At 49.3% G+C, this 26,946-nt stretch overlaps 1 protein-coding gene across 1 annotated transcript in view; it reads right to left on the reverse strand.

Moving 5' to 3' along the window:
* The window catches only part of PLXNA3 (plexin A3), a 112,020-nt gene extending 87,757 nt beyond the window's left edge, over positions 1-24,263 (reverse strand). The window contains exon 1 of the mRNA XM_073541230.1: positions 24,106-24,263. The gene's annotated coding sequence lies outside the window, so the exon portion shown is untranslated. The remainder of the gene's footprint in view (positions 1-24,105) is intronic.
* Positions 24,264-26,946: the final 2,683 nt, after the last annotated feature.

Genomic DNA, 26,946 nt, shown 5'->3' on the forward strand with positions numbered 1-26,946 from the left:
CCCATATCTACCTCGATGTGCATCGTTCCTTTTCAGGTTTCTCCGGAGGGATACAGGGTGAATAGTCACCTCTGTAGTCCCACGAAGAGGCTGCGAGTACGGCGCGTACTGCCGCCCCGTATCCTCGCAGCTCTCTGCACCAGGACCAGCAGCCTTCCGGGCGGACGCCAACATGTATACGTGTCGGCTTTTCTGAGAGTCCTGGTCGTCCGTCTCCCACCCACTCGCCTGCCAGAGCCTGTCGGTCGGATGAGACGCAGACAAGCTTCAATCAGAAGGTACCTTTATTTTCAGGGTTCGGGCCCGGGACAGGGTGAGTATTAGATCCCCACTCGTCTCTGGACTTGGTCAGGAGAGATTCCCTTGGAGCTAGGATGTGGTAGCACTGCAGGTCTCCGTGGCCATCCCGCACTTCCAGGCAGCCTTTTTTGTGGTCAGCCGCTGCCCCTATCCCGGACAGGGGTCTTTTCCCCGGCAGCGCTCATGTTGCGGTTCCTCCGCGCCGCCCCTGTGCTGACAGGCGGCCGCCGCGATTAATTTAGGCCCCGGCTTCAGTTCGGGCCTACTCCTGTATCGCGGCCACGCCCCCCGCCCCTTTCTACTAAGCGGGCTTCTCTCCCGCCCGTTCCAGGCCCTCCCACCACTCTTCTCAGCCTGTTCCTGGCCAGGGGCGGTGCCGGATTCAGCAGGCGGTTAGCTCCGCCCTCCTTCTTCCCCTGGGAGCGAGTTTTTCCCTGATTCCTATCAGGCGGTCGCCATTTTGCAGCCGCACAGCCGGACGCCCCTGTCAGCCGGATATCGCTCCCTGGGCCTGTCAGCTGGATATCTCTCTGACCTGCAGCTACAGAGAGGTGGATACCTTCTTCTTTGGGGTCACCGGACCGTGAGTAGCTCTGCATCTGCAGGCTGACACCCTTCTCTGCACCCTGTCCCCCAAGCTTCCGGGACTACCTCAGGTTTCACTATGTCTAACTCCAAATCTGACAGTAACCGCCCTGCGGCCCCCTCCTGCACTCTCGTCAAGTTCTTTGCATGCTCTTCTTGCAATCGCAAACTTCCCTCAGGTCAGTCCACTTCCCTCTGCCTGGACTGTAGCAATCCTATTCAACCTGACGCCGCCCAGGAGCCATCTAGGACCCCAGGCGAGAGTGAACCCCCCATGCCTGGCTGGGCCTCGTCTCTATCACAGTCAGTGGCAGACCTCACCAGGGTGTCTCAGTCCCTAGTAGCCGTCCTGGATAAGTTGCCCCTGGACACCTCTACAGGGTCCAGCCGGCCTCAAGAGGTTCCATCTGAGTCGGCCAGTGTGAGTCGCAAAAGACCCAGGCAGGATCTCCAGCCGGAATCCTCTCCTCGCCCCATGTCACCACATAGTCCTTCTCGGCAGCCTCCCTCCCGTGCCTCCTCTCCCGAGTCAGGTGAAGCGCTCTCGGACAGGTCATGTGAGGGGATCTTAGAGCTGGATTCGGACCAGGATGCAAACATGAGGGTTACTGTGCAGAACCTCATTGCAGCGATCCATCAGACCTTCGACATTGCTGACCCCCCTGCGAAATCCTCATATCAGGAGGTTTCGTTCAGACGGGAGGAAACACCCTCCAGGGTATTCCCTTTACATTCCGAGTTTGGAAAGATTTTTACCAGGGAAAGAGGGGATCCGACCAGACGCTTTCAACGAGGGAAGCGTCTCGGCGTTCTGTACCCGTTTGCTAAAGAGCTCACGGACAACTGGTCTGCCTCTCCCTCGGTCGATCCGCCCGTGTTCAGGCTTTCTAATAACACGGTACTCTTGCTTTCAGGCATGGCGCCTCTTAAGGATTCTAATGATAGGATCATGGAATCCCTAGCGAAGTCTGCCTTCGAAGCGGCTTCAACGGCGGTATGCCCAATTTTTGCTTCATCTTGGGCAGCAAAAGCCATAGCCACTTGGGCAGAGGATCTTCGTCAGGGCATCCTAGAGAAAGCACAACCAGATCGTTTGGCCGATCTTGCCAATCAGATTTCCCATGCGGGGGATTATCTACTTTCTGCTTCTTTGGATGCCACATCCTGCGCAGTTCAGGCGTCAAGTAACGTTGTGGCAATCCGACGTACAATTTGGCTCAAGGCCTGGCAGGCGGACCTGTCATCTAAAAAGTCTCTTACTAATCTGCCTTTTCAGGGAGAGCGCCTCTTTGGATCCCAATTGGACCAAATTATTAAGGACGCCACCGGAGGCACGAGTTCTCTCCTGCCTCAGTCCAAGCCTCGCAGACCCCCACTGAGGCGTCAGTTTCGACCCTTTCGGGCTTACCGCTGTTTCAATACGGCGGAGACCTCCTCCAACCAACAAAGACCGCAGGCACGCCAAGATAGGAAGAAAGTTTCCTTCAGACCCACTACCTCCTGGCGCTCCCCACTCTTCGCAGGGCAGACCATCCAGATCCGGATCTGGACGGCCCACATCAGCATGACTATCCTCGGACTCCCGAGGGTCCCTTAAAATTGGGAGGTCGACTCCTGTTCTTTAAGGACGTCTGGCTGGCCTCCGTAGAGGACGCTTGGGTCAGGGAGGTTGTATCGTCAGGATACAAGATAGAGTTCGTCTCTCTTCCACGGGATCGTTTCTTCGAATCCCGTCCTCCAAAAGATCCAGCTTTGATCCCGGGGTTCTTTACGGCCATCGACTCTCTCCTCAGTTCCGGGGTGATTGTGCCCGTTCCAGAATCGGAGCGGTTTACAGGGTTTTATTCAAACCTGTTTGTCGTGCCGAAAAAAGACAGGGCGGTCCGACCCATCTTGGATCTCAAGCTGCTCAACAAGAGAGTTAGTCTTCGTCACTTCCGGATGGAGTCGGTTCGTTCGGTAATCGCTTCCACGGAGGAGCAGGAATTCATGTATTCGATAGACATCCAAGATGTCTATCTACATGTTCCCATATTCTCCGGACATCAGAAGTTCCTGCGTTTTGCGGTTCGCCAGGAACATTACCAGTTCGTCGCGCTGCCCTTCGGTCTCGCCACCGCTCCCAGAGTCTTCACGAAAATCATGGCTGCGTTGATGGCCTTGTTGAGAATCAGAGGTCTCGTTCTTTTTCCGTACCTCGACGATATTCTGATCAAAGCTCCCTCTTTCCAACAGGCACGCCTAAGTTTGACGATCGTCCTGGACACTCTTTCCGATTTCGGGTGGATCATCAACAGGAAAAAGTCCTGTCTGGTCCCTACTCAACGTCTTGTGTTTCTGGGCTTACTGTTCGACACTCGTCGGTCAAGGGTCTTTCTCCCACAAGAGAAGATTCTCTCCCTGCAGCAGGCTGTACGATCGCTGCAGACCACACGATTTCCGTCCCTCCGAACAGCTATGAGGGTCCTGGGAAAGATGGTGGCGGCGATAGAGGCAGTTCCCTTTGCCCAATTTCACGCCAGACCTCTCCAACACGCCATTCTGTCGAGGTGGAACAGGTCGGCTCTGTCCCTGGATCGCCCTGTTCGTCTTTCATGCCGGATCAAGCGGTCACTCAACTGGTGGTTGACGTCACCTCTCATCCTCTTGGGGCGGTCTTTTCTTCCTGTTCACTGGCAGATTGTAACAACGGATGCCAGCCTCCTCGGCTGGGGTGCAGTGTTCCGCAATCACACTGTTCAGGGTCGTTGGTCGACTCAAGAATCTGCTCTGCCGATCAACGTCCTAGAGATACGAGCAATCCATCTGGCTCTCGTCCACTGGGAGAGGCTCCTCAGGGGCCGGACTGTCCGGATTCAGACAGACAATGCCACAGCTGTGGCATATGTCAACCGCCAAGGAGGGACACGGAGTGTCTCAGCCCTGGCAGAAGTGTCCAAGATCCTTCAGTGGGCAGAGATTTCGGTACCGACAATCTCCGTGGTACACATTCCCGGCGTAGACAACTGGGCCGCCGACTTTCTCAGCCGCGAGGGTTTCGCGGCAGGAGAGTGGTCCCTACATCCGGAGGTATTTCTTCAGCTCTGCAGTCGTTGGGGAACCCCGGACGTAGATCTGCTAGCTTCTCGCCTCAACAGGAAGGTCCCACAGTTTGTATCCAGAGCTCGAGATCCTCTCGCAGTGGGCGCCGACGCTCTGGCCATTCCTCCTTGGTCACAGTTCGAGCTCCCCTACCCGTTTCCTCCCCTGCCTCTTCTTCCCAAGCTGTTGAAGAAGATCAAAGCAGAAGGAATTCCAGTTATTCTCATCGCCCCGAATTGGCCCAGAAGGTCTTGGTTCGCGGACATTGTCAACCTTCTCGCGGACGCCCCCTGGAAGCTTCCAGACAGGGCAGATCTGCTGTCTCAAGGTCCGATTTGCCACCCCAATTCTCGGCCGCTCAATTTAACGGCATCGCTGTTGAGACCGAGGTTTTGAAACGAGCAGGATTCTCCGGTCGAGTAATTCATACCATGATCCGAGCCAGGAAGCCATCATCTTCCAAAATTTACTACCGTACTTGGAAGGCCTATTTCACTTGGTGTGAGGCCAATAACATCGCGCCTATGTGCTTTTCCGTTCTGGCGTTTCTTCAGGCAGGGCTGGATGCGGGGCTTGCTCTCAGTTCCTTGAAAGGTCAAGTTTCGGCGCTGTCCATTTTATTTCAGAAGACTTTGGCCTCCCGCCCTCAGGTCAAAACCTTTCTTCAGGGCGTGGCTCACACGGCTCCTCCGTATCGAGCGCCCGTGGATCCATGGGACCTTAATCTGGTTCTTGAGGTTCTGCAAGGTTCTCCCTTTGAACCTCTCAGAGAAGTCTCCCTTTCCCTTCTCTCCTGGAAGGTAGCCTTTCTGGTGGCCATCACCTCCATCCGGCGCGTGTCGGAATTGGCGGCTCTTTCTTGCCGCTCTCCTTTCCTGGTACTTCACCAGGACAAGGTAGTTCTGCGGCCTCCGCCCTCTTTTCTTCCGAAGGTGGTGTCCTCCTTTCACCTCAATGAGGATATTGTTCTGCCGTCCTTCTGTCCGAGTCCAACTCACCCTCGGGAGCGGTCCCTGAACAAGCTGGATCTGGTCAGGGCGATGAGAGTCTATCTGTCTAGGACGTCTTCCTTGCAAAAGACAGACTCTCTTTTCGTCATTCCAGATGGGGCGCGGAAAGGTCACCCAGCTTCCAAAGCTACTATTGCTCGCTGGATCAGATCGGCAATTTTGGAGGCCTACCGGGTTAAGCATCGAGTGGCCCCTCCGGGGATCAGAGCGCACTCTACCCGGGCAGTGGGTGCTTCCTGGGCGGTACTCCACAGAGCCTCCGCGCTGCAGCTTTGCAAAGCTGCAACCTGGTCTTCGGTTCACACGTTTGTGAAATTCTACAGGGTCCACACCTACGCTTCGGCGGACGCCAGCCTAGGTAGAAGGATTCTGCAGGCAGCGGTGGTGAGTCCACTGGCCTGATGGAAGTTTGTTTCCCACCCCAGGGACTGCTTTGGGACGTCCCATGGTCTCGGTGTCCCCCAATAAGGCGAACGAGAAAACAGGATTTTTGGGTTGCTTACCGTAAAATCTGTTTCTCGGAGCCTTCATTGGGGGGGGACACAGCACCCTCCCATGTTCTACAACTCCTGTTCTTACTTTGGTTGATTGGTTACAGTTGAGTTGTTTGTTCTGTTTTCAATCTACTCTGTTACTTCTCCTACTGCTTTCTCACTAACTGAGGAATTCCCTGCCGGTCGGTGGGGTGTACACTGCGGAGGAGGAGCTAACTTTTTTGTGCATAGTGTCAGCCTCCTAGTGGCAGCAGCATACACCCATGGTCTCTGTGTCCCCCAATGAAGGCTCCGAGAAACAGATTTTACGGTAAGCAACCCAAAAATCCTGTTTTTCTACATCGCCCATATGTAGCAGAGCCGATCGAGTTGTGCATGCTTCAAGCCTCCTATGGAGGCTATTGAAGCATGCCAAAAGTAAAAAAAAAATGTTTAAAAATAAAAAAAAACCTAAAAAAGTTCAATTCACCCCCCTTTCGCCCCAATCAAAATAAAACAGTAAAAAAAAAAAATCCCACATACACATATTAGGTATCGCTGCGTTCAGAATCGCCTGATCAATAAAAAAAAAAGCATTAACCCGATCGCTAAACGGCGTAGCAAGAAAAAAAAAGTCAAAACCCCAGAATTACGTTTTTTGATCTCTGTGACAATGCATTAAAATGCAATAACGGGCGATCAAAAGAACGTGTCTGCATAAAAGTGGTATCATTAAAAATGTCAGCTCAGCACGCAAAAAATAAGCCCTCACCCGACCCCAGATCACGAAAAATGGAGACGCTACGGGTCTCGGAAAATGGTGTTTTTTTGTTTGTTTTTTTTAGCAAACTTTGGAATTTTTTTTCAACACTTAGATAAAAAAGAACCTAGACATGTTTGGTGTCTATGAACTCGTAATGACCTGGCGAATCATAATGGTGGGGCAGTTTTAGCATTTAGTGAATCTAGCAAAAAAGCCAAGCAAAAAACAAGTGTGGGATTGCACTTTTTTTTGCAATTTCACCGCACTTGGAGTTTTTTTCCCATTTTGTAGTACACGACATGGTAAAATCAATGGTGTTGTTCAAAAGTACAACTCGTCCCGCAAAAAATAAGCCCTCACATGGCCATATTGACAGAAAAATAAAAAAAGTTATGGCTCTGGGAAGAAAGGGAGCGAAAAACAAAAACGCAAAAATGAAAATAACCCCGGGGTTAAAGGGATCTCCAGTATGGAAGTCAGGGCAAATCCATCCAGCGCTTTGGTTCTGACCCCAGACCTCTCTAAGGCTACTTTCAGATTTCCGTTTTGAAGCATCAGGCGCGATGCAGCGAAAAATTTAAAAACCGGATCCGGCGCCGGTTGCCACCGGATCTGGCTTTTTTCCCATAGACTAACATTATCGCCGCATTGCGCCTGATGGCCATGCGGCGTGTCCGGCTTTTGCCGGAAACGGCAAAAAATGCCTGTCCGGCGTCTGCAAAAAAACGTTCCATGCAACGTTTTTTGACAGCGCCAGACTGTTTTTTTGCAGAGCGCATGTGCGAAGACTCTTTCTCCCTCTCCTGCACCGTATCCGGCAAAAACAGATGATCCGGCGGGCTGCGGCTTCTACTGGATCCAGTTTGACAACTTTTCGCCGCAGCCCGCCGGATTTAAAATCCGGAAATCTGAAAGTAGCCTTAAGGGATCCTCGGTATGGAAGTCAGGGCAATTGCCTTCAAATGCTCTGGTACTGACCCCAGGCTCTCTTAAAGGGATCTCCTGTATGCAAGTCAGGGCAAATTCACTAAGGCTGGGTTCACACGTAGCGGAACTCTCGCAGAAATTAACGCGAGAGTTCCGGAATTCCATTCCGTGGGAAAATCGCATTTTAAATTCCCGCGATTTTCCCGTGGAAAAACTAGCATTTTGCAAGTGTAATTAGCTTGCAAAATGCTAGCGTTTTCCAAGCGATCTGTAGCATCGCTTGGAGAACTGATTGACAGGTTGGTCACACTCGTCAAACATAGTGTTTGACAAGTGTGACCAACGTTTTACTACTGAGGCCGCCTATGCACCATCAGTAGTAAAAGATAAAATGTAAAAAATAATAAAAAAATAAAAAATGGTGTTATTCTTACCTTCCGATGTCCCGCGCAGCCTTCCTGCCTCTCTCCACGCTCCCGTTCCCAGTACTCCTTTGCGAAAATGCCCGCGATGACGTATGTTCTCGCGGGATCGCGTCATCTCGCGGTAATTTGCGATAACGTCACGCGAATGACCGCGAGACTTCGCGATCCCGCGAGAACAGACGTCATCGCGGGCATTTTCGCAAAGGAGTACTGGGAACGGGAGCATGGAGAGAGGCGGGAAGGCTGCGCGGGATGTCGGAAGGTGAGAATAACAATATTTTTTATTTTAAATTCTATTTTTTACAGGGATATGGTACCCAAAGCCCGGAGGACAGTCTCCTCTCCTCCGGACCGTGGGTATCATCACCAATTGTTCTGCTTACTTTTCGCATGGTGGGCACAGCCACATGAGGAAAGTAAGCAGAACAATGCATTCCCATGGGTGCGGGATCGCCACGATTCCGCAAAATTAATGAGCATGCTGCGTTTTTTACCGCGAAGCGATTCCGCCGCGGTAAAAACCGCAGCATTAGCACAGCATTGCAGAATCCCATAGGAATGTATGGGATGCTTATTTTTCGCGGTTAAAACCGCCACGGAAATGCGAAAAAAACGCCACGTGTGAACTCAGCCTAAGCGCTCTGGTTCTGACCCAGGCTCTCTTAAAGGGATTCCCGGTATGGAAGTCAGGGCAAATCCACTCTGCGCTCTGATTCTCACCCCAGGCCTCTCTTAAAGGGATCCCCGGTATGGAAGTCAGGGCAACTGCCTTCAAATGCTCTGGTACTGACTCCAGGCTCTCTTAAAGGGATCTCCTGTATGCAAGTCAGGGCAAATCCACTCAGCGCTCTGGTTCTGATCCCAGGCTCTCTAAAAGGGATACCCAGTATGGAAGTGAGGGCAAATCCACTCTGCGCTTTGGTACTGACCCCAAGCCTCTCAAAGGGATCTCCGGTATGGAAGTTAGGGTAAATCCCTCAGCGCTCTGATTCTCACCCCAGGCCTCTCTTAAAGGGATCCCTGGTATGGAAGTTAGGACCGTTCCACCGAGCGCTCTGGTTCTGACATGGAAAAAGGTTGTCCAGCTCCACAATGTACTGAAAACAAATTTATTTTATTCATTTCAATCGATACAGGGTAGAGGTTAAAATGCCAGCATAGAAGATATGGATGCTTGCGTTCTCAATGCATTTCTGGTGTCTTAGTTACTATGCCTGGGCAGCACCGGGCTCTTCAGCTAGTTAAAAAATAAATCTAAATCATTCTAAAACTGGAGCTAGAAGCGCCTGCGCAGTAGTAGCTATCAGCACTGCTATATGCACAGGCACCACCATCTCGCAAAGAAAAAAAATTGCCTCCTCCAAGATGGCACCGCCTGCGCAGTAGCAGCTATCGGACTGTCAATAGATGCTACTGTCCAGGTGCGGCTGACGCCATCTTAGTGGAGACAATTTTTTTTTTCTCTAGCAATATGGCAGCGCCTGCACAGTAGCAGCCAGTGGCGATCCAATAGATCCTACTGCACAGTCGGAGCCATCTTGGAGGAAGCAATTTTTTTTCTCAATCAAAATGGCACTGCCAGCGCCTGCCTGAAGAGCGGGATTTAAAAAAAAAAAAAAAATATATAAAATATTAATTATGTAAACTAGGGGACAGGTCAGTAAGGAATCAGTGACGTGTTAGAAGCCATACAGATGAAGACCCCCCCACAGGTCGCCCTGGAGCAGCAGCACATCATTAACCCAAAACTGAAAATAAAGATTAAACAACAACCACAAGACGGATTTCATCACCAGGTATCTGTGTAATCAGTATAACTGCAATGACCTGACACTGTGTGTAGGTTACTGTGCACAATCCTGCTGACAGGATCCCTTTAAAGGAAGCCAGTGAAAAATGCTTATCCAAATGAGTCCCCACAACTAAGATTACCTAAAAATGGTTAATTATTCTTATTGCGGTGAGCTCTCCAAGGAGGGCTTGTGCCGACAACCAGCAGCCAGTCTTATAAGAGAGACCATGAGAGTGGGTCGGCGCAGTGGACTGCAGAGCATCCATGTATCGGGGGCTATCTCAGCGGATCACCAGGATGGTGGCAGCATTACCATGGGTGCTCTGTAGGATGGGGGGTATTTTTGTACAGTGGTGTTATAGCAGTATGAAGCTTTACATATGTTCTAAGTAGCTATAGTGTGACATGCTGGGATTTCTAGTACTCCCCACAAATGAACAGGCGAGTGGGTGGCGAGGAACATCTGCCGTGCATCAGACATGATGTCAGAAAATGTTATTAACTAAATTTGATTGTAGAATACGTCTGGTCATATCGACGGGTTTGTAAATCACAGGCAGGTCTCTGCTCATGGTCAACACCGAAGATGAACATTTACAAGAAAGGTTTTTCTTTTTCGGTTTTAAAAACCTAGGATTTTTATTCTGTAATTTTTAGATGATCTCATTAAGGAATAAGCGCATCTTAAAGGCGCAGGTTGTAATGGCGATCATGGCCGCAAACTAATGACATTACTATATCTCATTGAGCAGTCACCAGGATGACTACGCCAACATAACGCAGCTGCAGGGAGCGGATAACAGGTCGTCTCAGCTGTCATTTGTGTGGGAGGATGCAGAACCAAGTGCACAATTAGTCTGCAGCACCCCTGCAGGGGATATGAGGCATTACATAGCGCCAATAAAACAAGTGAGCTGTTTGTGTAACATATGGACATTGTGGGTCCTCTAAAGAGGCAGGCACTCCCCATCTTAGTGACAGCATATTGCTAGGATGACTGGTGGGCGTCCGAAGGGGATTCAGTGCAGCATCCCCTTCATGTCTTTGTTCTCCAAGCTTTACAAGATGAGTGGATAGAAAATGTGCCAAGCTATTCCAACATATAGGTGTGGAAGCAGATATATCGCTCCGGAGTTATAATTTCATCAGTTTCAATATGAACCCCAAGTGGGTTCCATAAAGGCGGCCATATTGGTTGTCACTAGGCCGTCATCAAGTTAAAATTCTATTTAGTCACTTTCTAATTATTTCATTTAGTGGGGGATTTTTTTATATTATGGTAAGCAGCTACTTTGGGGGTATTTAATATTAGATCTCTTAAAGGTGAAGTCTAATCAAAATGGTCTTCTGAGAAGAAGATATTAGAGAAGTCTGTAATTGTGGACCACCAGTGGGGACCATCAATCTAACCTCCGATGCGTGCAGAAATGGCCTGTGCCATACTTTACACATGAAATCAGATGGATTGTAAAGTATTTTGAGTGCAGGAATGTGGAGGAGAGACTGACACGGCACAGCATTCCTCCATTGTGAATTCCACACGCCAGGTGCAGCTCGGTCATAATATGGAGATGGGACTACCAGAGCAGACATGAATGTTATGGGGGCACTTTATGAGGAATTTACATGTGATGAGAGAATTATAAAAACGAGAAAGTGGAGACACCATGGAGCCAGAGAAGAGAGCAAAAAGATGTGTCCTGCACCAACTCACAGGAGGAGGGAGTGCCGATTTGTAATGCCGCCATACTGTAACCAGCAAATACCGCGAAAGCAGCGGTCCAGGAAGCTGAGTATAAGGAATAGTGCTGAGCTAGCGTGCTCGGATAAAGTGTTATCTAAGCATGCTCGGGTGCTAACCGAGTGACTTTGGCGTTTTCGTAAAATATGTTCGCGTCCCCTCGGCTGCATGTCTCGCGTCAGTTAGGCAAACAAACAGGCTGTCTAACAGCCACGAGACATGCAGCCACAGGGTCTTGAACATATTTTTCGAGAACGCCGGAGTCACTCGGTTAGCACCCAAGCATGCTTAGATAATGCCTTATCCGAGCACGTTAGCTCAGCACTAATAAGGAGCTGTTTCATGGTATCTGTACAAAAAAAAAAAAAACAACAATAAGGACTAAACCAAAAGCCTTTCATATCTCAGCTTTCACCAGCAGTGATCATGAGGAGAAGCCCCATAACTGGGTGTAGTAAGACGGAGTGAGGCGATATCCCTCTCGTCTGTCCGCACGTTGACCGAATGTTCAACCTTAAGGGATTCTGCCTTTTAGTTCAGGCCATGACATGCCTGAAGCCCCTCATTCTGAACGGACCTGTCGGCCAGCACAAAATCCCAAAGGGCATTAATGAGTTAATCACCGAGTAACATTACACCAATAGAGAAAATTTGTAAACTCAATCTGAGGCAATTTACACACAGGAGGCGACCATCTTGCTGTCTTAATCCACCCAGCCCTATCGACATAAAACATCCCAGCCAGGCACAAATGAATATATATTGAATTATTCAATGTCCGCCATCTTTGAAGGTCATTCCTGTCACAAAAATGACAGCAGAGGAACAAGCCAACATTGCCCCTACAATGCAATATGGCTTCTTACCTGGATGGGGTGAAACGCAGTGGGTTTCTGAGAAAATACGGCCCCAGATAAACCTCTATAGGGTGTGTAATTGATCTAATGCTCCCTGTTATCAGCCATGTAAAACTGTAGAATTTTCTATGGGCTGACTGACAAGTCACAATCTCTATTTATATTTTCCCACTTTGGCTTTTTCAGAGGAAGATGATGGTAATTGACAATTGCGATCGTTTGGGCACTCATCCACCTTCATTACCCAGTGATAAATTGCTTTATAGTTTATAGTGACTTTTAAGATGACGTAAAAACCATCGCTTGTCGCCCGCACATTCCCTCGTGTAAATATGCATCCAATAGTTGAGCAATCAAGGAACTTCATAATTACTGAAACATATGAAAGTAAATGATGGGCTTTATTATGTTGGCGATCACGACATGCCATTGATCTGCCCCTGTGAAGGGACCTTTAGTTTTCGTGGCCCTTTAATTAGTGGAATAGCAGAGTGATGTGCTGGAAATAGTGAGGGGCTGGGGCAGTACATCATACCGCAGCGCTGGCAGGGTGATATAGGACGCTGTTCTCATATCCCCGGGTGACATGCACTATAATAAAACACTTATTCCCAGCTCCTCCTATCGATCCTCAGGGCTGAGACTAAATCAGTCACAGGTTTCTAGAACTAATGGCAGTGACGTTATCAACCGGGAATAATCCGCAGCGACCTGTCGACAGCCGTCCACCAACTACTTATCCATTATCCTGTACCTCACTTCTGACTGATGCCGCCCATACCACATACACCATATAGAGAAAAGTATAGAGGATACACGTCTCAATCATTACATTTAGGTATTTCATTGCCCGGTGTATAACTTTGGGCTCCTTGCCCATGGGGTATAACCTCTAGCCCCAACATGTCCATTCATGAAATTTCTTCCCAAATCTTCCCCATCACCTGAGAGTGATATTATTGCGAAGTGGAAGGAAGCGCAGCAACTCAGACATAAACTGGAGACCCCATAACATTACAGGGCAGGGTCACCAAGTGCTGAGGAGAAGAGGGCAGAAAAGCCACCACCACTCTAAGGACTCCATAACTGCAGAGTCCAGACCGCCTCTGGTATAACATCAGCACAATCACTGAGCCCCCGCCAGGAGCTTCATGGCTGAGCAACTGTATGAACCCTTACATCACCAAGCACAATGCTGAGCGTCTGAGTGGTGTAAAGCCGCCACCACTGGACTCTGGAGGAGACATGTTCTGTGCGGTGACATATCACACTTCTCTATCTGGTATCTGATAGAGGAGTCTGGATTTGGTGAATGCCAGGAGAACGTTACCCCCTGACTGCATTGTGCCCCCTGTACAGATGGTGGAGGAGGATAATGCTATGGGACTGTTATCAGGTGTTGGCCTCAGCCCCTTGGTTCTAGGGAAGGGAAATCTTAATTCTTCAGCACAAGACATTGTGGATAATTGTAGCCTCCAGCTTTGTGGGAACAGTTTGGGTAAAACCCTTTTCTGCTCCCCATCACTGTGCCCAGTGTACAAGGACCATACAGACATGGAGGGGGGAAGAGTTTGGTGGAAGAACATGAGCGACCGCACAGAGCCCGGACCTCAGCCCTATCCAAGAGCAGAGATTGTGACGCCAGCCTCCCCCCAACATCGGGTCTTACTCTGCAAATGCTCTTTGGGATGAAGGGGCATAAATTCGCACAGACACCTCCAATATCTTGTAGAAATCCTTCCCAGAAGAGAGTGAGCCGTTATATCTGCAGAGGGGCGACTTCATATTATGTCTATGTATGTAGGATAGGAGGTGAGAAAAGCCCCTGGAGGTGTAATGTGAGCACACAGGGGGCAGCTGTTAGCGTATGTGCACTCATCACTCCCCTGCCTCCGCTGGATGCTCTGCCAGCTTGTCACAGGTGTAGTAACCATCTGCAATCTCCTGATTCACCAATTTCGAGATCCCAATCCCATTGCGTTGTCGTGTCATCAGCTCCTGTCATCTATAGGCGGCACATGACTATGGACTGGAGGAGAGCAGGCCTCTATACTGATGAAATTGCAGCCTCCATCCCATAATAGCACAGTGATGTCATCACCCTGGTTCTGCACTTCTCTCCAGTCGCCATGACAACTCCGCCACCTTAATCCGCCGCTGTATGGCTTCTCTCTCTAATTGGCAGTGAGGAAGGTGGGTGGGGGGTATCCAAACAGCTCTTTGCACTGTACATGGAGACCCTCAGCATACTGTTCCTCCTATTTCAAACCCCTGCATGTCTCTGACATTTGGGCTTCTATTATAGCACAGACCCCCAAACCACCAGCCCATGAAATCTTTCCATCGAGTGCATTAGGAGACCACCTTAGGATGTCCAGCCGGTGGCCCCCTGTATACAAGCACTATACTAATCCCTAAAGGCCCCCTCTGCAGAATTCCTGCCCATTATGGATCATTTCTGCAATGTGAGCGCAGGCTCCACACTGCACCCCTGTAATATGTGCTATCCATCATTTATCACGGTCTCCTCTCCAAATTCTGGAATTCCAGATGAAACGCATTTCAGAGTACCCGTACTTTCCAGCGCGCCCCTTCCCTTCCTTTACTCTACGGCTGGGTCAGATCAAGTCCCTCCTTTCACTAAAATATTTGTTGCTGTGGCCCCAATGCAGGGGTCATACCTGGCCAGGTCCTTGCCCTATCATTGCTTTCCAGTTGTTGAAAAACAACCCCCCAGCATGTCCTGACAACCGACTGCAAGTAGTCATTTTCCAAAAGTTGGTGGCCTATTAACTTGGAAAGGCCAAGAGAGAATCTGAACCAACCTGCGGCTTTTCATACTGGACTGAAAGGGACTGGGCTCAAACCTGTGGCTCCAAAATGTTTGCAAAACTACAACTTGCACTATGCCCCGAAAGTCACAAGACCTACCACAATGTTCTGCAGTCTGTGGATCTCTAGCTGTTACACAACTACAACTTCCATTATGCCATGAAAGCCTCATACTATACAACAGTGTCCCCCCAACCTGTGACTCTCCAGCTAATAAACTACAACGCCCATCATGCTATTGAAGTCATAGGCTGTTGGGGAGCACTGCAATACTAAAGTGTACTCAAATCTATGGCTCCCCAGCTGCAGCAAGATTACAAGTCTCATTATGCCATGACACCCACAAACCCCACCACAAAGTTCTCTTATCTGCCGATTTCCAACTGTTGCAACACTACTACTCCCACTATTCTTCGAGCTCCATCACAATGTGTAAAACCACAACTGTGCTCCAAAGAAAATTATGTACCAAAACATTTTTTTCCACTCAGTGACTGTTGTAAAACTACAATTCCCATTATGCCACATCACGATGTTCTCCAACCTGTGGCTGTTGTGCAACTTACAACGCTCACTATTGGGGCGCTGTGGGATTACACCAGACTCGCAGACTGGACATCATTGCTGTAGGGCATGAATGTAAAAGGCAGAAGGACGCCCACCAGGCCAATTACCCAGCGATGAAGTCCTCGTCCAGCGTGAGAAGATTCCTGCACCCACACTTGGCCTTGAGTCTCGCTGGGAGTCTCCTCATTTGTATTTGTGGCCACATGTCCCCGTTAATGACGTCCAGTTGTTATTCAGTCATTACCCCATTCTTCTCGCCCCCTCGCGGGCTCAGCCAGGCCGCTAAATCTGGCTCTTTCTGAAAGCCTCTTTCAGGACTTGTCAATAAAAGTGATGTCTGTCCCAACACATGAGGTGCAAAAAAAGGATCTGGAGGCCCCGTTTGCATGGCACGACCAGCGGGGTCAGAACGGACCCAGCAGTCCCTCGTAAAAAAAAAAAAAAACACTTGTGCCATAAAGCAGCAAACAAGGGTTTGTTCTACTGCCTGTGAGCTAAAAAGAGAAAGTCAACCTGGTAAACATGCCTCTCATCTCGCCCGGCGCCATGATAGTTTCTGCGTCGCCAGAAGAATCGAATAACTCGCTGTCAGGAAAGGGACAGACAGCAGAGGTATTGCTTTGGGAGTGGGGGGCACTTATCTAAAAGTCATCAGCATATAAAGTGTGTCAAGACAGGCCGACCATTCAATGTCAAGGAGGAATACGGATTGGGCATGTCAAAATTCAACATGACCAAACCTTTTTCAAGGAATATGTTTGTTTATTCCCCTCTCCTAATTGAGAACACATGCACACGCCGTTGTGAGCATGCATACGTATGAAGAGAGGCGGGCAGGAATAGTTGTTGAATGCTAAATATATATAACCGCATTAAGGCTATGTGCACACACTGCAGATTCACCTGCGGGTTTTTTCCCGCGGAACCGCAGGTAAAACTGCAGGTAAAGTGACCTGCGGTTTCACACCTCTACTATGTTAAAGGTGTGAAACCGCAGCAGAATCCGCAGAAACAATTGACATGCTGCGGAAAAAAAATGCTGCAAAACCGCGCGGAAAAAAACGCAGCGTGAGCACTGCGGTTTTGAAATCCCATAGGCTAACATGGTAAAGTACCGTGTCTGCAGAACTGCTGCAGTTCTGCAGGGCCAAAACCACAGCAGAACCGCAGCAAAAACCGCAGTGTGTGCACATAGCCTTAAGGAGTTTTTTGGGGCATTTTGTTAAAAAACTTTTAACAAAAATGCCCGTTTTCCTATTTGGGCACCATCTCTAGTGACATCCTGTATATGGGAGCACTAATGTGGGAGATGTGCAATCTTTCTGCTAGGAACGCACACGGAGGCGCATACTACACGCCATTTACAGAACTGCAGCCCGACGGATTTTTTTTATCTGTGGGAAATTTTTTCATGTTTCTTTAAAGTAGTAATCATGGGTGAGGATCGCTCGCTGGATTAAAAATGGCTTATAAATGTGACCTAATGGTTGCATTTAACGCTAACGCAGAGGTCAGTTTAATGTCTCTCTATCAGGATTTCAGTGCCAAATCTCCTCAGTCTGCTAGCTGTGACCTATATGGCGGCATTAATTGTAGTAACAACCGCAGTGTAATTCTAGAGTCTGCGCCCCCAATTATACACTGTACAAAGTCCCACAATATACTGACAGCCTGAATCCTGCAGTAAATGAGACTTTTCTCCATAATCTGCCCTCCCAAGTCGCGGCACGGTTGGGACCTCGCACCTTGGCCCCTGCCCCCACATTCACCTTATGATTGCATCTGGCATAGGCGAGGGCTCTGCGATTCTCCAGGCCCCGCACAGACGTAATGGCATAGGGGTAATAATGGAAGTCAACAGGGAGTTTGCACTCATGTTGGCAGCGTTCCCGGTTTGCCAGCTCCGGCCCAGGTCTGGCTTCATTACACCGGTCTCCAGAGCCAAGGCAAACGCTCAGCTCCCAGAAAACCTGATCCAGGTACTTTTCACCAGCCGTAATATATTAGCTTAATTTTACATTTCACGTAGTAATTGGAGCAGAAGGCAGAGCAGAACCTGAGCCGTGGGGTCCTAGTCAGGACGCCATACACGTCAGACAGCAATGCTTGTTGACAATTTATACCCCATTATTCCCCCATTACTATGCACGTCCCGTTTACATTCCTAACCTCCTAAGCGGTGAGGTGACCCATTCATCCCGGACACTGAATGTCTGGGCTGAACCAATTATTTCTAGAAGACAATGCAAGGATTGGATAAGAGCAAAGTTTATTTTCAGCATGTGGTAAAGCAGGTTGTTGAAGCGCTTGACAGCACACCATATATGGTCATGTTGAGTCCGCATTGCAGCAAGTAGATAAGTGCTCTCCAACTGTTGCAAAACTACAACTCCCAGTTTAACCCAATTGCCAAAAGTTGTGGTGTTTGATCACCAGCTGAAAGTAGCCATAACAATCGAGAATCCATCAGGGGCTTCTAAGGCCCCAAATAATGGGATTTGGTGAAATCTCCTGAAGATCAATATGAGTCGCATGGAATTACTCTGTACGCCGTCCCGGTGGTGTCGGTCTTGGTAAACCGCACTTGTCCTCCTAGAAAGACGAACTATGCCGAGACAGAAAAGGAAGTGACTCCATCTGCCTCATTATGGTGAACGGCTCCCTTCAGGTGTTTTGACCAAACTCTGCTTTTCGGGGCTTCAGATGGAAGCCTTGATCATGGGGCCAAAGGTAAGGAGTACCCAGCCTTATAGGGGTTGTCCTGATAGAACAGCAGGAAATGATTGCTGAGGGTTGCAGCTGTCATCACTGGGGCGGTCCACCGATTCCAATATACCCAACCAGCAATGTGGTTACATTACACATCCAAAGCAAAGGGTGTCGTCAATGGCGGTAAATTTACTACCCGACAGTACGTCATGCTTTCACCTAGATAAGTCCAGGCTGCCCGTATCTATACTTAGGGCACATACAAGTGCTGATGTCCCCGGACCCCTCTATAACCTGGCTCTATGACCGCACAGCGCACACAATTCCCCTTCACAAAAACCTTGGTGCCTTCCCAACTCCTATTGGAAGCGTTCTTTTTCTGAATGACTTCTGAATATTCACCTTTTTCCCCGCTGAACCATCAATTCTCCATAATTACAAAGGTCGGCCACGATCATTAATATCGCGGGTCACGAAGTGTTATACATATGATTATGCGCGGTCTCCATTATAACGAGGCTCGCTGCTCGCACACCATTTCTACCAAGACCACTTTTACCCAAAATCGTAAAATTCATCCGTATACAAGACCAGGACGTCAAGTCAGGAAAAAAAAGGGAAAGCTGGGTGATGACTTCTTGGAGGCCATTTCCGCTCCACAAGGGTTGTTGCTCAGCTTTCCAAAGTCCTGACCTGCCTCGTTACACTGAATAAAGGGGCCTCGATCTGACATGGAAAATATCTGCGACAACCCCCCATTTATCTCCACTTTCCCTCATTCCGATGACATGAAAGTGATGGGGTGAAGGGAAGTGTGGAGACGCCACGGATGAGTATGAGATCAGCTGCAATTTCCTGCTTCGCTGTCAAGACCCTCCAACCATGAACAATAGATGTGAAACTCCACAGATCCTGGTTGTCACTCCGCAGGTACCACCACGGCCAAGGAGGCCAATGCACCCAAAAATGACTGTCTGGTATATGATGGGCCGCGTAAAGTAGGACTCGCATCTGATATGGTGTCGCCAAGGTGCAGAATGGTGCCCATGGTGCAGTGGGGCGGACTGTCCGGCGCAGCAGGAAGGGGTTAATGGGCAGCTGCCGATACGCTGTCAGCGTTACACATTCCAGAACATACCTGCACATGATATATTTATCTCTCAGGATGTTTCCTGGTAAAACGCTTAACATAAATATGGGAGCAGAATGCTGGCGAAAGATGAGGAAATGCTGTAACCCCTTCTGGGCTAATGCTTTGCAGACAGCGGCTCTGGCAGAACTGGTGAGGGCTGAGCTCACCACCGAGGGTGGAGGTTGTCTCACCGCAAGTGTTGGGAGAGCAATGGATGCCGCTCCCAAAACGCAACATAAAAAGACCCCTATATCTACCACATCAGACACCCAGCTTTCCCAGCCTCCGCGTATTCATTTTCTATAGGATAGGGGATGTATTTCTGCGCCACTTTGTCATTTCGGGGTTTTGGAAAGATGGGCGACACCCCCAGAAGCCTCAGCTGCGAGCCGAGATTCCGATGCTACAGAACGGCAAGTAAAGAATATTTATTTAGGAATCCTAATATTTGTGATCATCACCCAGCTTTCCCAGAAACAGATTTAATTGTTTTTTTTCCCTCCTAATGTCCATCCAGGGATGAGCTAATCGCTTCGGATCTGTCAGGACAAGTCATCTGGAGAGTGTCCTGCACCCCAGACACTGGAGAACAAAGGGAAATTGGCAAATATCTAGCAGGATTGGGGCCGGACAGATGGACGCAGCAGAAGGCGCAGCGAAAAATCCTGACATATTCTAACACATTTTTAATAAACAGGAGCTGAGAGTCTTTTGCAAACTCCCCTCACCCTTCTCGGATCCGAGCCCCGGCCGCCTCGTCGTGATCCCTACAAACCTCCCGATTTAGTCATGTCCAAACAAACACACAATATTTCCTCGGATTACGGCTACTGGCGCTTCCGTCCGCTCTAGGAGCTGGAAGGCGCTGAGTTAGCAGAAATCGCTTATTAGATGCCAGACATTAGTAATTCCAAGCAGAACTTCGCGCTATGGGGCTGTGTTTTGGATAGGACGCCCTATGATGTGTCCTAGTGCAGGTAGATCCCAATAAGATTCAGAGGTGCGCTAGGGAATTGCATTTAAGGCAATGCCCCGATTTCATAGAATCTCTATGTACCGGACTGGCACTGTATTGCAATCTTCATGTATGCACAGGGGGAGCCAGTACCCCAAATCTGGAGGTCAGAAGGGGTCCTAATAGTCACACGCTAGCGATCTGACACATCAAAGCAATACGTCGTGATGAGCTTTAATAGGAAAACCCGTATAAAGTGCAAATATCAGCATTGCCCTGCACAGAGGATACAGTATAATAATTGCCTTGTCCCAGGAGCTTACAGCTAAAAATATCCAACACGTAAAAGTCACAAAAATAACAATTGCAAAATATCTCAAAGTCTTCAAAGACCACCACATCTCTGGGGGGGGGAGCATACTAGAGACAGGGAGGGCTCCTTCCACATAATGAAGTCACTAATGAGAAGACTACAAATAACACTCGCCCTGGTCATGTGCAGGGTGGGTGCAATCGGTGAATGGGGGCTACACAATGTGACAGTACAGTCAGTATCCAGTCTTGGATGCACAATTTGATTTTGGCAGAGGGTTTGGGGGTGTCCCAACTCTCCCCTGATTGTGTCAGGATTAGGCATGTTGTATTTCAGTGTCCAATCATCTTTTTTTCAAGGAAGGCAATTTGTTACCCTTTCCACGTGCACGCTCATGTCGGCTGATCGTGCCGGTGTTTTATAGGACAGGACAATGGTCAGCAAAGTGCATAGGCACCTAAAAAAAAAAAAAAAAGCTGGGTGACAGTCAATATGACCCACATTACAGCTTGTCACACCTCAATGAAGAGCATACAAACGGATGGACCTCTTTAAATTAAGGCACCTGGTACCACTGTATATCCATACCAAGCCGGTTACATAACATATTATTGAGCAGTTTCTGGCCGTTATCCAGCGACTGAAATATTTATCATCCGGATGAGTAAGTGCAGCGGCGTATCACACATCACTAATGCTAGCAGCACTGATTCTTCTGTAGTTACAGCGTCAGCCTGCAGAGGGAGCTCCCATGGCTGATCACAGGAGGTGACTATCCCAGCCAGGTCCCACATCAATCCATGTAATGGATCATCTCTCCACATAATAAACCTTATCATGGCAAAAAGACTAATGATGTACAATAAGTCTAAAGACATACTAATAGGGAATTTAGATTGTGAGCCCCATCGGGGACAGTGATGATGATGTGTGCAAAAATGTAAAGCGCTGCGGAATATGTTAGCGCTATATAAAAAAAAAAAAAAAAAGATTATTATTATTAAGTCCCCCATTGATTCCAACGCCGTCGTCTCCTGAGGACAGATAATGAGGAACATCAGGTTACAAATGGGGTGCATGTTCCTTTAAATGAGGACCTGTCATGAGAAGTATCAACCTCAATGAAGCGTGAGGCACATGGTACTACTCCACTCACGAAGAGTACTCTGGCCTTAAAAATGACCAAACATTGTATGTAATGGTTTTAGGGCAATCTGCTCCATAGAAAGCTGGGAGATCATTACAATGGCTGTCCAAAGAGATTTACCCAGCTTTCCGTGACCCCTGCATGGATTCCCTGTTAAAAGTAAGGCCCAGGACGACACGATATAACCTGGGATTCCGTCCTGCAATGTTTGTGCCAGTCTATGCCACCCACTTAGAGATCCGCCATTCTACGCCCAGTTTTTGCATTTGTAGGGTAGGATCATTTTTTGCCAATCTCCAGGCAAATTGTACAATCATGAAATGCCAGTCATAGCACTGTAGTCCTAGCAGTGGGGTCTTGTGGTCCCAATGAGGACTGGAGCTGAGGAGGTATGGGGCACCTGCCATAGCTAGGCTTTGTCTCTATTGCACGGTCACCGTAGTATCTAAAGTGGCAGCACATAGCCGCAGTGGCACAGGTGACATCGGGATCAACATTTTTCACTTACGGTATTTGCAAGAAAACTGAGAAATATCTGGTGGTCCCACCGATCACCATGTTACACCCCGCCTGCACGGCCAGAATGGGGGAGCAGTGGTCGAGCACGCTCAGATCAACAGTGGCACGCTCAGCCATGCTTCAGTCAAAACCTCCTCAATGTGGTCATGCATCGGAACCCCTGTTCTAGTGATGGGAGGGGTCTGCAACGATCAGACGTTTATAATCTACTCTGAAGGTAAGTGATAAAGTCGCCAAATCCTAACAACTTAAAGTAGATTTTCCAACTTGGCACCTTATCACTAGCCATGTTGGACCCCAAAAATGGGGATCTGAAATGCTTGGGTTGTGCTGAGCAGGTGCATCATTTTTCCATTCCCGGTCTATGGGACTGCCAGTGATAGTCGAGCGCTCTACTCCGTTCTGGGCGCCGGTCCCATAGACAACAAATTGAGCACTTCAGAGCCCTGTTCTCAAGATCGTGGGGGTCCTGCAGCGATAAGCAGCTCTCATCTATTCTGTGAATGGCAAGATAATTGCAGGGGCAACACAACCACTTAGGCAGCAACGTAGGTGGTGCAGCCAAAAATCGCATCGTAACACAGGTTTAATGGGGTCACACTGCATCCCACAAGGTGACTCTACAAGTGGCAAAAAGTCGGACTGTCGGCTGTTCGTGAGTTGTCGCAGCTGCACAGGGTGATGTTTGGCCGCGTGACCGGTATTGTGGACAAAGTAGCTGTGTAGCCCCAGCTATAATGTGACGAAAGCACCAAAGTTAGGAGCCAAAGCGCAGGTCAAAAGCCGATCGGGGACTATTGTGGTGTGCAAAAAATAAAAGAAAAAACAAGGAGCCAAATAACACACAACTTGCACAAAAGCCTACAGAGACAACACTTGGGATCCAAAATCTGACAAATTTACTGCGTGTGAATTAACCCTTAGTGGCACCCTGGAGCCGCGGCCTGCGACTCACCCACAATCACATAATCTAGAGGGGAAAAACTTGCAAAACAAAAATGGTGAAAGGAATCAGGCGCTGTCAATCCTCAGCCCACGACAACATTCCTGGCATTACTAAAGTGCAAGCTCTTGGGCCCAGAGCAGCGGCGTCCGTCCCAGTCCGACCCGATGTCCTGACTCTTTACATCCATCAGCGATCCGTCCTCGTCATGAAAACCACATCTGTTCTCTCCATTGTCACAAGAGCACCAATCTGCTGCATCCTCCAACGCTTGTCTCGGTGCACACCGCGCGCTCATCAGATGTGGCAGCTCGCTATGAAACTTCTATCCGCAAGCTGGAATCGCCATTGGCGTTACAGAGCGATGGAAGGGGGATGGGAATATCGCTCCCTAGGGAGTAGAGCGGCCCACTGCATGGCGACAGGTTGCAAGCTCCTAGGGTTCCCATGGCTAGGTCACCCGCCATAAGCACGCGACCCTACGCCAAGATGAGCGATCAGGCAGAATAATCCGGACGCAGACGTGCACTAGATTGCAAGCTCCAACGTCCACAAACATAACCCATAGGGAGAATGTTACACCTCATAACATAACACAGAATATTTACCATAAGACAAATACAGCGCGGTCAAAACGCACCCAACCGGAGTATGGAGTGCAAGCTCTGCGGACCACCTGTCACATACATAACTGGGACCCCTCACCGTACCCAGTCACTGGGGGGCATAGGGTGGGGTGCAGTCAGGTGAGAGGGCTGGGTAGAGGGTTCAACCCTTGGTGAAGGAGGAGAGGAAGGGGTTAATTGTGCAACACCCCAAAGGTATAAGATGCTGAAAGATTCCCCAAAATAAGAGGTCACACCCCAAAACCATACAAGGAGGAGTCACAACTTACGGCTCCAGCCTGCATGCCAAAACCAAGGGCACCCCACAATTACTGCCCTTGGGAGTGCCCCTCCCTCCCTCCCAGGGGCTCCCGGCGTGCACCCCCACATAACACCGCACTGACCGCGGACGGCGCGGCTCCTACTCACCGGGCATTGTGTGGTCTAGCTCCGGATCTGGGGGGAAGGGGGTCCAGGGTAGAACAGAGCAGCAGAGACCCCCAAACAGACGGACAGAAGCCGCTCCCACCCGCACTGCCGCCTGCTCACACTGAGCCGCTCCGAGCCCCAGAGACCCTTTTCTACGTGGACGCTACCACTACAAAACAGGGGGCGGCGATCCCTTCTAAGCTGCGAGGACAACTCTGTAATACGCACCTGTTATTGTAAATTAATCTGAATATGTATATATTAATTGTAAAAAGCGATTGAGTCACACTGATTCTATCACATGACAAATGTGTCCCTGGTAATAATACACAGCAAGATATAACACCCCTGTGACGGATGGTACAGTCCATCACTTTATCACATCGCTGTGGAGAGATGCTGCTGCTCAGTGTGAGTGAGAACGGTCTGTGCGGTCAGTGGTGGCACTGTGTTCTGATGGCATATTAGAAGTGGGCACTGTGTGCTGATGGCATGGAGATAGGTGGGCACTGTGTGCTGATGGCACCGTGATAGGTGGGCACTGTGTGCTGATGGCACCGTGATAGGTGGGCACTGTGTGGTGAGGGCACTGTGTGGTGAGGGCACTGCGATAGGTGGGCACTGTGTGCTGATGGCACAGAGATAGGTGGGCACTGTGTGCTGATGGCACAGAGATAGGTGGGCACTGTGTGCTGATGGCACGGAGATAGGTGGGCACTGTGTGCTGATGGCACAGAGATAGGTGGGCACTGCGTGCCGATGGCACGGAGATAGGTGGGCACTGCGTGCCGATGGCACGGAGATAGGTGGGCACTGTGTGCTGATGGCACAGAGATAGGTGGGCACTGTGTGCTGATGGCACAGAGATAGGTGGGCACTGTGTGCTGATGGCACCGTGATAGGTGGGCACTGTGTGGTGAGGGCACTGCGATAGGTGGGCACTGTGCGCTGATGCCATAGGTGGGCACTGTGTGCCGATGGCACGGAGATAGGTGGGCAATGTGTGCCGATGGCACTGATCGGTCGGCATTCTATGCAGGAATGTCCTATAATTGTTGGGTGTGATGGGCGGGCAATATGTTTACTGTAGATTTGTTAGTGAGGTCTCCACCTGTAGGAGCAGTGTATGCTGGATTGCCTCTGCTCCAGGTAGGCATCATGTGCTAGACTGTCATGCTTATAGGATTTCATCACATGCACTAATAAGGGTGGACAGTGTGGTTTATTTCTATGGCGCTGGCACAAATTACACTCATTATTGGCATGATTCCCTGGCACTGGCACTCTGCCCTCTATTATGTGTTCTGCCCTCTATAGTGGCTAATGTCGTATACTGTAAAATAGATAAGTGGACACACCCCCAAAATGCAACATGTGTAAGTGCTCCCCCCCCCCCCCCCGTAAAAAGCAGCCAGTGCCCTAGAAACTGCTATGCCAAGAATTCACATAATTGCCACTTGCAGCACCCCAATAAATTCCCCAAACAATTATGACAGTGGAACAGTAAAGATTTAATTTTAGGGTCTTTTCAAAGCTAGAATCCAACATGGCAGAGTCACCTTGTCCCCCCCGACATGAAGATTTCCTACAACGCCCTGCACTCGGTGATGGCATCATGCCACTGTATTTCCCAGCTCCTCCATAAAAATGGCCGGTTTTGCAAGTTTATATGGTGTCTGAAATGTGAGACCGATAAGTGGCTGCCAATGACTGCCCCCCGCTTATCTATCAAAAGAAAGTTGGACCTCTTATAAATTCAGATTCTCTCTGCGGAGATCCAGTATGTGTGGGGAGTCTTATAGATTAATAAAACAGTCTATCTCATGCCCTCAGACTGCAGACAGCTGGGTTCTTGCTCCTTGCCAGTATAGAGCAGGGTACAGGTTGGCATGGTGACATTCCCATCACACAGCCCTCAGAGGCTACCCTTGGTAGATTTGCTCTGCAGTGATCCCCACATCTAACTTAGTCTATGCATTGTCTGGGACACAAATGGGGGCTGCCAGGTAATTTCAATAGCTATGCCATGCCCTTTCTATCTCTCTGCATTGGCTGTGGCACATAAGTGGTTTTATTGACTGCAATTTTAAAAGCTAACCCAGTCCCATCACTGTGTAAGCAGTGGCAATATCACAGAAGGGGGCTGGCTGTGTAAGGAGTTTAATGAGTGAGGAGACACACACAGTAATGCCGAAACCGAGTGTCAATAAATGAACATCGCCATCTGCTGACTGAAGATTATAAGAAAGCAGAGAGAATTACACTAGTAGGAACTGAAGAGGGAAGGACATGTCTACCGAGGAAAGACATTAAAAGAGACACAAGGTTAAGTGATAGCTGTGGCACAGTTAATAATTATAAAAAGCCCAGGAAGGCAGAGAAGAAGAGTCAGCGCCTGGAACTGTAGCAGCAGGGACATGTGAGCAGTGGAGTTGGTTTACAGCCTGCCATTATGAGAGGCCAGACCCGAGCGAAGACTCGATAGCTCAGACCCTGAGTGGAGACCTAAGTTTGGAGATCCGAGTCATGTGAGCATGGCCAGAATCGGGAGAGGTGACCGTGCTGCAGAGGAGGGATATTTGTGTGAGCTGCAACCCCTGGTGCAAGCATACAGTACAGATGGAGGATCGGGGCTGTGCTTTAGGAAATGGAGGTGGTCAGCGTGACGGGTGTGCCAAGTGGCTCATTGATACGGGACTTGCAACCTAAGGCCAGGGTCACACATGCGAGAAACTCGCACGAGTCTTGCATCTCAATACCCTGCACTGCCACTGGCACTTGGGACCGGAGCGCTCAGCTGCATAGAAATGCATGCAGCTGAGCGCTGGCCCCGAGTGCCGG

Source organism: Dendrobates tinctorius, unplaced genomic scaffold, assembly GCF_039654945.1.
Source record: "Dendrobates tinctorius isolate UK_male_01 unplaced genomic scaffold, ASM3965494v1 ptg000120l, whole genome shotgun sequence".
NCBI classification, from domain to species: Eukaryota; Metazoa; Chordata; class Amphibia; order Anura; family Dendrobatidae; genus Dendrobates; species Dendrobates tinctorius.